This window comes from Mercenaria mercenaria, chromosome 4, assembly GCF_021730395.1.
Source record: "Mercenaria mercenaria strain notata chromosome 4, MADL_Memer_1, whole genome shotgun sequence".
NCBI lineage: Eukaryota > Metazoa > Mollusca > Bivalvia > Venerida > Veneridae > Mercenaria > Mercenaria mercenaria.
The window spans coordinates 98,832,000-98,844,942 of NC_069364.1; the positions used below are offsets into that span (position 1 = coordinate 98,832,000).

At 34.8% G+C, this 12,943-nt stretch overlaps 1 long non-coding RNA gene across 6 annotated transcripts in view; it reads right to left on the reverse strand.

Moving 5' to 3' along the window:
* The window catches only part of LOC123552570 (uncharacterized), a 45,355-nt gene extending 33,370 nt beyond the window's left edge, over positions 1-11,985 (reverse strand). For all 6 annotated transcript variants that reach the window (XR_008370767.1, XR_008370769.1, XR_008370766.1 and 3 more), the window contains exons 1-8: positions 11,857-11,985; positions 7,647-7,748; positions 6,231-6,386; positions 5,562-5,684; positions 4,930-5,029; positions 4,105-4,298; positions 3,504-3,706; positions 658-759 (exon numbers count right to left, since the gene is read on the reverse strand). This is a non-coding gene — a long non-coding RNA (uncharacterized LOC123552570). The remainder of the gene's footprint in view (positions 1-657; positions 760-3,503; positions 3,707-4,104; positions 4,299-4,929; positions 5,030-5,561; positions 5,685-6,230; positions 6,387-7,646; positions 7,749-11,856) is intronic.
* Positions 11,986-12,943: the final 958 nt, after the last annotated feature.

Sequence of the window (12,943 nt, forward strand, 5' to 3'; positions counted from 1 at the left end):
AACATGTTTTTTCGACAATTTTTCCTAATTTAAGTATCATAAAGAGATATTTTCGACAACTTTTCCTAATTTAAGTATCATAAAACAGTTACTGATTGCATAATCCTGTCAGTTCTTAATCAGGGTCATTATAATAAGACACCGGGGACGGTTTATTGTGTAAAATTCAACAACTTATAGAAAAAAAAAAAGTTTTTTTGGGGATTATTTTTATTTGTTCCTGTATTTTTATTTTTTATGGGACATTTCAACACTGTCTGGGACACCGTGACAAGTACGTAATTACCGGGACAATCCGGGAAGTATCACATGTATGCCATGGAAGTATCTTTATACATACAATAGGAATTCAGTTTCAATACGTACTTATCTTCAGCTCATTTACCCAGGCAGTGATTAAGGGGCCCAAATTCATCAACATTTCAAGTCTAAACCTCAAGACTTAAACTTAACAATGGCAATTATTTAATTTGCAGTAACTTGGAATGTGGCAAATTTATACATTTATGGATGACCTTTGATTCAATGCTTTGAATCAATCATTATAAAGAAGATATGCCACACCAGATATCTGAACCTATAACTGCCTGCCTGGAGGAAGTCTTGTGCTCTACTTACAGAGCTAACTTGGCAGGGCCTGATCTGACATGAACTTACAGCTTGCGATGTTCCAAAACCAGAGCTGGCAGCAGTTTGCCCAAATGTGTTTGCTCCTGTTCCAAACAGACTTGGCTGGGTAGTTGTGGCTCAAAATAGTGGCTGAAATAGCATAATTATTTTTTTCATTAGAAAAATACTATAAAAAAAATATTAAATTAATTATTAAAATATGTTATGCCAAAGATTAAAGAATGCAACACAATAATAAATGCCACTTTCATATGAGCAAGGAGTTTTCTCAGTTAATTTAGAAGACAAAGATCATTAATCAAGGTTCTGCTGACTGAGTAATTTTCATGTCACTTCAATTTGACAAACAGACATATACATCTGGAAATGTTGATCCCTACTGAAAAACAGATTAAAACCAGCACCATACCAGTACCACAAAAAATAGATCACTACTGCACCATAGCATCGCTAAAATTAGGAATTAGAACCAAGCCGGCACCAGGAGTATCCCAAAAAGACATGTAAAAGCCAAACCGCCCTCATACCGGCTCCGGCACCAACTGGCATCAATGAGTATATAAGCAGAATGCAGCTTCACACTGCACATAATGCAAACCAAACTTGCCTAATCATTAGGTCAAGCCTTCTGAAGAAGTTCACAACTGCTGAACGAAACCAGTAACGGAAGATACCTAATCAGCAAGAAAGCATGTCCTCCATGGCTCACACCAAGCCATATCATACTAGACATGTACATGTTGTTAAGAATTTGTGTTTCATAGCCAGTTGTCAAGTGAGTCAGTGGCACAGTGGTTAGCAGGTTGGACTACAACACCAGTGGTCCGGGTTCGATTCCCAGTCGCAGATGATATCCAGGCCTAAACTGAATGTTGGAGACGTAAATATAAGGCCTGCAATGGGCTCAGCTGGAAATAAGTTGTTCCATTCATTCCAGGTGTGGACTTTCGTCGACTACTCAGATTAAACAAGAAACTTTACCTTCTTTTTTTTTTTTAGTCATAATTCTGACCATAATGCTGTTTCAAAATTCAGTGTTTAAAATTCAAATGTGATTTGATAGCTCAGATTAGTGAAAATAAAACCATCATTATAATAACCCAGTGTACAGTACCATGTATTCTAATAGGCTTTTTTTTGTTAAAACACTCTTACACTAGAATGATGTCACACTAATGTGCGGTGACATCAATGTTTTCGTGTTACCAAGAAAAAGTGCTACTATATTTAATCTACTATTTTTAGATTAAGGGCATATTAAAATCAAAATAATTTATAGTTACTACTGTAAAAGAGTGTTTTAATACTATTTATACACTCAGGCGGTAATACGTCACACAAATAATTTCACACGGGCTGCACCCTCATGAAATTATTACGCCCGACGTATAACCGACCATCATGCATAAATAGTGTTGAAACACTCTTTTGCTATAAATTATTTCCTAAGTGTGGACTATAAAGGTTTTAAAATCAATAAACTTTAGGTTTGTACTGAGTTGGATTGGCAATAATTACAGGTTCCATAACCTCTTATCAAGGAATTTATAGAGTTTTGAAATTCTGATAAATGCAAGTAGTACATTTTCAATAGTCAAATAGTTAAAGCTACTTTCCATGGAATTGCAAGCAATCTTATCATTTGTCTATATTTTCTTTATGGTTTCAGACTATGCAAATAGCAATTATTATATTTAAATTCCATTTTGTTACTTTGTAATCTCTTATTTTCCTTGGAGTACCAAAACCTATTTTTAGAATGTGAAATTGAAAGTACTATCTGTTGCTTTTAAGATTTGGATTTTCCAGACTGTTCCATTTATCAAATAAGGGTTGAAAGATATTTGAAAAACACTGATAAATCGGAATCTCCAAGGTCACGTGAGGAACTGAAGTGTGCCATTAGGAATAAGATATACTCTCCTAACTTGATTCTATTTATCGTTCGTTTAAAGAGCGAGTTGAATGCCATTTTCTTTGCCAAACTGAGTATGGCTATTTTCTCAATGTGGCAGAGTGTGTAATATGCAAATGATAAAACAATGTTATCCTCGTGAATTTCGTGCACTCTCGTGCAAGTACACACCATGTTGAATAATTCACAATCAAGAAGATATTTGAAAAATCTATGTTATATGCAAAAATACAAAATGATACGCAATGCAATTCAAATACATATTAAACATTATCATCATTATAAAGTGTATGTTAGCAAAATATAAAATGAAAAAATATAAAATGAAAAAATATTGATCTCCGTTGGAATTCGAACTCACAAAAGTTGGATTCTAGAGCCTTCATGCTTACCACTGCACCACGGCGTCTATTATCGAAGGAGGCAGCCATTTAAATACATATTGTATTTATTATAAAAATAAGTTATAAAAAGGTAGGGTACCCCTTTACTGAAGTGGTTTATTCCAGTACCCTTTCAAATCTATTAATAAGAGCCACGGGTCACTCCTAAATGCTAGTATTTATAACTGCTACGTGTCGTCGATGACAGTTAGTAGTTTACCATTAAGTCTTTGAAAGTACACTGATTTTAATAATAACCAATGTTTCACTATTAAAACCAGAATTATTTGACCACGTACAAGTAGAATTATTTTTTTCTATAACGAAATTCAATAAGACTGTGGAAAGCAGCTTTAAATTGTTGGCAACACAAATTTAGATTTAGAATACATATAACTTTTCATGAACTTGTGAATTCATTTTAATACCTGTATGACAGAAGAAATGAAGACATCTATAACAGCAATTAATTAACATATTCACTTGTTCAGCATTTTGTTTGTTAAGCAGTCTTTCCCATAGTGTTTACATTAGAAATGTTGCAACGTATAACAAAACCCTTAAATAAAACAAACCTTGTTATGTGTTGCTTGACCAAAATGACTAACAGTTCCTGTGCTTGTCTGGGTTCCAAATCCAAACCCACTCTGTGTAGTAGAGGTTGTGTTGCCAAACAAGGGCTTGTTCTGACCAAACAGTCCCCCACCAGTTGATGCGTGTGTGGTTGGCTGACCAAACAGATTACTGGTTCCTGTTGAGGTGTTTGTTCCAAATCCAGCTGAAAATTTAAATATCTATTTTTCACTTCTGTAAAGAATATCTATGATCTAAATTAATTGTGTTAAAAATAAATTCAAATTAATTCATGTAAACTGTATCATATTAAATTTTGTTGTATATCCCCATGACGATTTACCTGCAGATGCATGCAGATTAACTAGGAAATACCTGACTGTATCTGAAGACTTTGCATATCTATACAATCTGGGTTCATCATCTCATTCTTCAAAACCATTTAAGAATTTTTACTTTTAAAAATGTTACACCTAGAAAATCCATTCTAGATTACTTGCACAATAAATCATTTTATGACATAAAAATTCCAACCTTACAGAATTACTTGTAGATTTAACTTATGAAGGAAACAATAAAACACAAGTTTTAAAGGTCACTTACTTGATGCTCCAAACCCTGATGGCCTGGCCTGTGCAAAGGCAAAGCCCATAGGTTGTGTGGCCGATACCGCAGGGGTTCCAAATCCAATCCCTGAAGATGTTCTGGAGGAGACATCTATATTTTATTTTTTATTACTGGTGGCGACAAGGATTTCTGTTTTGACATATTTGGGTGTCCAGCTTCCGTATGGTTCACTATCAATATTCATACATACATTCAATACTTCATACAATACACAATATTTACAGCAGTACTTAGCTCTCGAATTGTAAATGGATAATTTGATACAGTTCTAAATGTTTCCACTTAAGTTTCAATCAGACTGTGTGGTGGTCACTCAAACTCTGAATTTTAAGAACATTGATTTAGCAAACATTATTCTTATACAAATATTTTATCATATGAAGAGCAAATCCCCTCGTATTCTTTCACTGCAGTGATACACTGATATTTTTTATTGATATTCTGTTACATCATTCTTTACAATCATATCCTGACCCTGGGGTGGATTAAAATTGATGGCTGTTATCAGTCTGGGGCTACTGAGAAAATGTTGAAATATAGAGTTAACACATCTGTAATTGTAATTTAATTGATACAAACATAATCACTCTTCTAAATGATGTATTTCAACGGATTGAAACAACCCAAGAAAATTAGACCTTCAGTAACGACTATTTAGCACTCATTGGGTATTTATGTCTGTATGTAACTATTTATACACTTTATTTAAAATCTGAACTATGAAGGTTTAATATTGTCATTTTCAGGTTTACTGACCTATCACAGACCAAAGAAACCATAAATCTTAAATCAAAAATATACCTGGACTTCCCAAAAAACAGCCCGATGCCTGCATTATTTGTCATTCCAAACTGGCAAGCTTCACTGCTACTGGTTGTTGTTGTAGCTCCAAATCCACCTGCTTATGACAGAAATATAGTTATAGTATAACGTTATAAAAAGATAAGAATGTGCTACTACATCCTTTTCACTGAAATATCAAATACAAGTCACCTCCCTGCAAAATAAAAAATCTTACAAAACCTGTTCAAATGTTCATGGTAGTTCACATCAAGTAACTTACAATAGGTAACACACTCATCTAATGCTTCTTAGAGGTGAACTTTGAGGCCTGGGCATATTGACTTAAAATTGTGAAAATGCCCTAGCCTTTAGTATGGGAAATACTACCATGATTTTTGTCCAGTTGGAAATTTAGAAAAAAAGTTTTGCTTTAAATGAAATATTGCAGTTCACAAATAATTGTTCTATGACAAACAATTTTTTTTTAAAAATTGAGAAATCATGAAATTATGAGCCAAGATTCATTGGAAAGCCCTGAATTTTGACTGCTGTTATAAAAGAACTTTTACGCCCTGTGAAGGTAAAAAGAATGTGTTGAAACACTGACGAACTACAAATGAGCAATGGCAAAACATTGTGAGAATAATCACCTGTACTACTGAATCCAAATGAATTACTGGTGCTAGCTGTAGCTGGTGTGCCAAACAGGCCAGTGTTGGCTGTAGACTTCTGTCCAAACAATCCACCTGTACTGCTAGGGGTTGCATCGAAATCTGTGGAAAAAGAAGCATTGAATCATCAATCTACATCATCATATAAACATTTTACAGTTAGTATACATTTGCGCAGAAATTCAGTGCAAGCTTAAATTTCTGCATTACATGTAATATAAGAACCTATCATGGCAACTTTATTTTTCATAATTATTTCCAAGCAGTTATTATTTTCGGATGAAGTAGGCATCAAACCAGTAGTATCTTGCAATAAAAAAATCACTCTACTTTTCGAAATGAATTACCACATTTCTAACATAGCATTGCTGCTGCATAGATTTTCACTTGATAACAGTCTTGATTCAAATGTTCATAACATCATTTACCATACAGATGGAGATATTAACATTGTTAAATATTGCAAATTAGCCCTTGTGAAATAAAATAAGTATCAATTCCATTATTTCAGCAGGATCCAGTATTTAAAATATGTATCCAAATGAAAAACAGCAGAATGCCATCACAAAAAAAAATATCAATGGATGTACACTGTACACTGTAATCATATCACTCTAAACCAACAGCAACATAAAACCATTTTCTTACTATATCCTGATGACCGTGTCCCAAATGCTGACCCTCCACTTCCACCATAGAGACAAGTCCCTGTGCCGGTGCCTGTCAAACTCTGCCCAAATAACCCTCCTCCTGCTGTAGGTGTTGCCTGTCCAAATGCTGTAGATCCAAATCCTGGTGTAATACCTGAATATATACATGAATTTCTTTTTGTGTGTGTCACTTTTTTCATGTTTTAAGAGTCATCAGATCAAAACATAATGAACAAGGCAGTCTGAAAGACAGCTAAATCCCCTGCCACTGCTATGGATAGTGAAAGGGTAAAACTTTGATTTTAGCTGTGACCTTGACCTTGAACTGACATGGCTGACTCATGAATTCTGCACAACGTCTTGATGAGGTGATCATTTGACCGAAGTTTCATGAAAATCCTTCAAGGGGTTTAGGAGATACAGAGCTGAAACCTTTGACCTTCAGTTGTGACCTTGACCTTGAGTTGACATGGCTGACTCATGAATTCTTGATGAGGTGATCATTTGACCCAAGTTTGATGAAAATCCTTCAAGGGGTTAAGGAGATACAGAGTGGACACCAAATGGAAGGCTCAAACCTTCTACCCTTAGTTGTGACCTTGACCTTGAGCTGGCATGGTTGACTCATAATTTCTGCACATCATTCTGATGAGGTAATCATTTGACCCAAGTTTTATAAAATTCCTTCAAGGGGTTTAGGAGATATAGAGCGGACTCAAAATGGAAGGCTCAAACCTTTGACCTTCAGTTGTGACCTTGACCTTGAGCCGGCATGGCTGACTCATGGGTTCTGCACATCGTCTTGATGAGGTGATCATTTGACCCAAGTTTTATAAAATTCCTTCAAGGGGTTTAGGAGATATGGACCGGACACAAAATGGCAGGCTCAAACCTTTGACCTTGAGTTGTGACCTTGACCTTGAACCGACAAGGCTGACTCATGGGTTCTGCACATCGTCTTGATGAGGTGATCATTTGACCCAAGTTTCATGAAAATCCTTCAAGGGGTTTAGGAGATATGGACCGGACACGATTTTGTTACGGACGGAAGGACGGACGGACAGAAGGACGGACGCAGACCATTCCTATAATCCCTCCGCCACGGCGGGGGATTAATTAATTTAACTGAAAAGTCACTTCATATCCTCTCTATCTGGAGAACTTCTTAACACTCTCTTGGCTTAATAGCAAATTCTCATGCACTGAAACGCATCTCTTTTTTAAAATTTAATCATGAATAAATATTATATTATTTTTGTATTTTCTATTGCCATTATATTTAGATGCTTTATGCAATAGTCTTTTGAACTAACTGAAAAAATGTAAACTATATTTAAATCCTTGTCTCTCCTAACGTACACATTAAGTGTTACTCTCTTCACGTACTTTTAAAATGATGAAAACTACATCTTACTTCCACTTCAGGCAAAAGGGGTTCCAAATCCTGTGGGTTTCTAGCCTCAAAACATTGTTGTCCATCACAGATTACACTGTACATTTATTTGTTAAATATGTCCTGAAAAAAAAGAAGGGAAAAATCATTTATAACTGCTGAGCAATTCCATAGAAAATAACCAAGCCATGGTATCAGAAGAACAAGTACCTTTAGTTTTATTCTATTTATTTAACCTTTACCTTGCTGAAGTTCTAAAATGGACTGGTCCATCATTCAAGCAATACCATTTGCTATTTGAAGGGGTGTTTACTGAAAATTTACTGACTGAATAACAAAGAGTGCAGACCATGATCAGTCTGCACAGAACTTTGTCTGCACTGGTCCCAAAGGCAGAATCACTTGCTGCCAGCAGGCTTAAGGTTAAGGGTCTGTCTGACATTGAGGTAATCATAAATGGTGACACCTTGAGAACCAGTATCACTTCTAGTAGTCCACTGGTTTATCATTCAATGCAGTCCCTATTAAATGTTACACTTTATAAGAAGAAAACAAGACTCAATATTGACAAATTAAATGTGACTGTCCATTAGGATTTTTTTCAACACAGGAGGGCCATGAAGGCCCTGTATCGCTCACCTGACCTACTGACCTAAAGAGCATCAAGATTAACATTCTGACCAAGTAAGTTTCATTAAGATATGGTCATAAATGTGGCCTCTAAAGTGTTAAATAGCTTTTCCTTTGATTTGAACCTGGTAACCTAGTTTTTGACCCAACATGACCGTGATTTGAACTTGACCTATAGATCATCAAGATAAACATTCTGACCAAGTTTTATTAAGATATGGTCATAAATGTGGCCTCTACAGTGTAAACTAGCTTTTCCTTTGATATTTGACCTGGTGACCTGGTTCTTGATCTTACATGACCCAGATTCAAACTGGACCTTGAGATCTTCAAGATTAACATTCTGACCAAAATCATGAAGATACAGTCATAGATCTGGCCTCTACATTGTTAACAAGCTTTTCCTTTGATTTGACCTGGTGACCTAGTTTTTGACCCCGGATGACCCAATATCAAACTTGTTCAAGATTTTATTGAGGGTAACATTCTGACCAAGTTTCATTAAGATTGGGCCCAAATTGTGACCTTTAGAGTATTAACAAGCTTTTCCTTTGATCTGACCTGGTGACCTGGTTTTTTAACCCAGATGACCCAATATCCAATTCATCCAAGATTTAATTAAGGGTAACATTCTGACCAAGTTTCATTAAGATTGGGCCAAAAATGTGAACTCTAGAGTGTTAACAAGATTTTCCTTTGATTTGACCTGGTGACCTAGTTTTTACCCAAGATGACCCAATATCGAACTCATCCAAGATTTTATTGAGGGTAATATTCTGACCAAGTTTCATTAAGATTGGGTCAAAATTGTGACCTCTACAGTGTTAACAAGCTTTTCCTTTGATTTGACCTGGTGACCTAGTTTTTTACCCCAGATGACCCAATATCAAATTCGTCCAAGATTTTATTGAGGGTAACATTCTGACCAAGTTTCATTAAGTTTGGGCCAAAATTGTGACCTCTAGAGTGTTAACAGTCAAATTGTTGATGACGGACGACTGACGGCGAATGAATGACGACGGACACAGGGCGGTCATAAAAGCTCACCTTTGAGCACTTTGTGCTCAGGTTATGATTCAAGCTGCAGTGTTCTAAAGATTTTGAATCTATTCAATGAGGACTTCGGACCACCATACAAGAGCTCACTGCAATAATCAAGATGTGAAGTGATGAGAATACTAGCAGTTTTGAAGCATCTATATTTATATCTATAGAATATATAAAATATGTAAAATATCAATTAAAATGAACTTAAAATGTGGACTGAGTAATGTCAGGTCTTAATTTTAGGACAATGGTTTACAGCACAAAGAAACTTGACACTTTAAATGACCACATCAAAGTCGCTTGGAAAACTAAATTTCATGCCACTAAGACCGAGATGTGATATTAAATTCATCACTCCAACATTGGAATTACCTAATCTAACAAAGCAAGGGGCATAGTGAGGCTGGTTTTGGTTCTGTTACAACTTGTTACAGGATCCAAAGTTTACAGAGGCATCGCAACTAGAGCAGCAGTGGCAGCAGTCACCACACCAATAATTCTGCCAGTAACAGCAAGATGATGTTTCAATTACTTTGAAAATATCCAGATTTTTTCATCAACTTTCTATGCTCATGCAAAATTGTAGAAGCAAAATGGCAGAAATCAATACAGTGTTACCAAGGACACAGTCATGTATTGTCAATCTGCAGAATCTCCGAGTGTCAAAAATCAGTAATGTAATTGGGGGATTATCTTTTTGGTGGTGGTGCGGCCGCTTGTCATTTATTAGAGCAGTAGTGCACAAACTTTTTTATCTAAATGTCTATACTCAAACGTTGTTAAAAGGTGCAGTTGTCTCTTAGTTGAGCGCTGACAAAAGCTGTGCTACAAATAAATCATGTAATATATCAAAAGCTGTTTTTTCTTCAATGTAATGTTTAATAGAAAATTTGCTATATATTATATATCGTAATGTCTGATTGCTCATAAAATTGTATCAAGCGCACAAAATTATGATTGATATGCAGTTTGTTTTTTAATAATCTTATTATCGCCAAAAGACTGCCTAATCAAATAAAAAATTTGCAAATTTGGCTCCCTCTCTTTCAATAACAGATGTTGTTTGTCTACACAGATTATAGATTTTTCACACCTATTGGTTTGTAAATGCTGAAAAACAAGCAATATTTGTAGTTCTGCAGATAGACATAGCTTTGGGCCATTTTCAGCAATTAGAAATTTTCAGAGCCACATTTAATTTTTTGTCCCAAATGGCTCAAGTGGCGATCATTAGCTTGACCCCTGCTAAAATAGAACTACTTGGTAAACAGGTGCCAGAAAAGTCACAAATAAGCTATATAGCTAAATTATATAGCTAGAATTAGCTATAAAACTAATAACAATAATGTAAAATATGTCAGAATCAAATGCAAAATGGTCATAATCACGTTTCAATGGTTTATAAGATGAAAGACAATAATAGAAAACAATGATCTTTGCGGTCATATTTTCAATAAATGCAGAAATATTTTGCAATTAATCAATAAAGAATGTGTCACTTGTGAAAATCATCATTGCACAAGACAGATTTTGTAATGACTTATAAATTGCAGAAATTCGCAACATGTATTGAAACTGAAAGTGCAAGGTTTTTTCTTGCTGTTTTGGGAACATAGCCTATACCCCCAAAATTGGGAATTTTGACGTGTAAAGACTGGGAAATTTTTAGTCCCATAGGGTATAGTAAGGATGTGTTGAAGCACTTTCTCATACACTTGCTTCACATTGTAAAACCTCTTTAACATACTGCCATTACAAAATTGTCCATAATTTGGTCAATGTTTGATCAATTTTGATTTTTTTCAGAACGTAGATTGGGAATTTTTGCACTCATTTTGGGAAAAAAATATACTCTTTGGCATTGGGAATATAGCCCAATAACGGCTATAAAAACGGCCAAAAAAACCCTTTAGTGTATATAAGATCCCTGTTCTGTAAGATTGTCTATTGCCTTAAAAATCATTTGGATGGGTTAATCACTGTTTTTATTTGATATTGACATATTCTGAACAAATGTTATTCATAACATTTCTAGCTAGATTTAGTTTTATATAGCCAATTTGTGACTTTCCTGGGACTGCTAAAATTGGCACAAATAAAGGCTTGATATAATTGGTTATATGGTATCTAAATGCAAGGAAATTGTTTTGTTTTTTTAAAATGAAATTCATGAATTTACATGTAAAAAAAAATCACCCATAAAAATAACACAAATATAAACACATGTAAATTCATGAATTTCATTTAAAAAAAAACAACATTTAAAAAATCTTTTTTCCCCTCTATCATAGCATGTGACGGATCCCTCTGCAACCCTTCCCCCCCCCCCTCAACTCGTCAATGTCTCACGCTACCCAAGTACCAGATTTCTTGTGACGTGCATGGTTTACTTTCAATTATCATTTATGTGCACAAATGTCTATAAAAACTATGAACAAAAATCATATAATTTTGTTCTGAAGATATATAGTCACTGATAGTTTTTTTTATCTCTTCTTCTTCAACTACACTCCTTCATAACTCTGAAACAAAACTCTGTTGAAAAGATTATTACCAGATCGTCAATAATTTCATTCTCTGAACTGGTTTGATAGTAACATGACTTGTCATCAAGCATTAACCGTAGTGGTCATTCACTGTTCTTTTTAACTGGTACCGTACAAATTAGATAAACACGCGTTTTTTTTCTTACAAATGGCGAAGTTCAATGTAAGGGAAGTAACTTCGTGCGAACTAATTCTGCACCTATCATGTGTGAGGCAAATCTTGATAAATTGACAAATGATTTTGTTGGTTTTTTTTTTTTCGGAAAGAACTTAAATGTACCAGTATATTGTAAATTACCGTAGTCCCCCAAATAAAATTCTGCTGAACATGACGTTGGACGACTTAATTTAGGTTAGAGACCATCAATTGTTTTCCCAAAGAGTGATAGACTTACATTATAACATTATGGCATGTTTGTTTTTGGGGGGTTTAACGCCATTTTTCAACACTACCAACTAGTGTAACTTCACATAAACATTGTCCAGCATACAAACAAAGTAGATTCAATGTGCAGGGGCTCGGCCCATTATACCCAAGGTCAAGGTCACCAAGGTGTTATACTTCAGTTATTTTTAAGGTTAAAGTTTTTCGGCAACCTTTGTTTTTCTGTCATATCTTTGTTACTATATTGCTTATATCTTACTGTAACTTCAATTAAACATTGTCCAGGATACAAACAAAGTATGTGCAGGGGCTGGACCCATTATACCCAAAGTCAAGGTCACCAAGGTGTTATACTTGGAATTATTTTCATGTTAATTTTTTGAAAGCTTCGTTTATAGACATATCTTTGGTATTTTCAAGATGATGACTTGAAATTAAAAATATTTCTTTATTATCGATCATCATCTGCATGTGTGGTTACAATCCCCTTAAGTCTAGTTGTATTTTTGACAGAATTATGCCCCTTTCATACTTAAACTTTTTGGCATTCATAATTTTAACATGACCAAAACATTGCGGAATGATTCTAATTTCACTTGGGTAATGATTACATTTTACTCAGACTTTATCGTAGACTCCCTGTATAAAATTTCAAATTTTAAACTAAATCAAAGCAAAGAGCTATAACAATAATATATTTTATAGTTCTT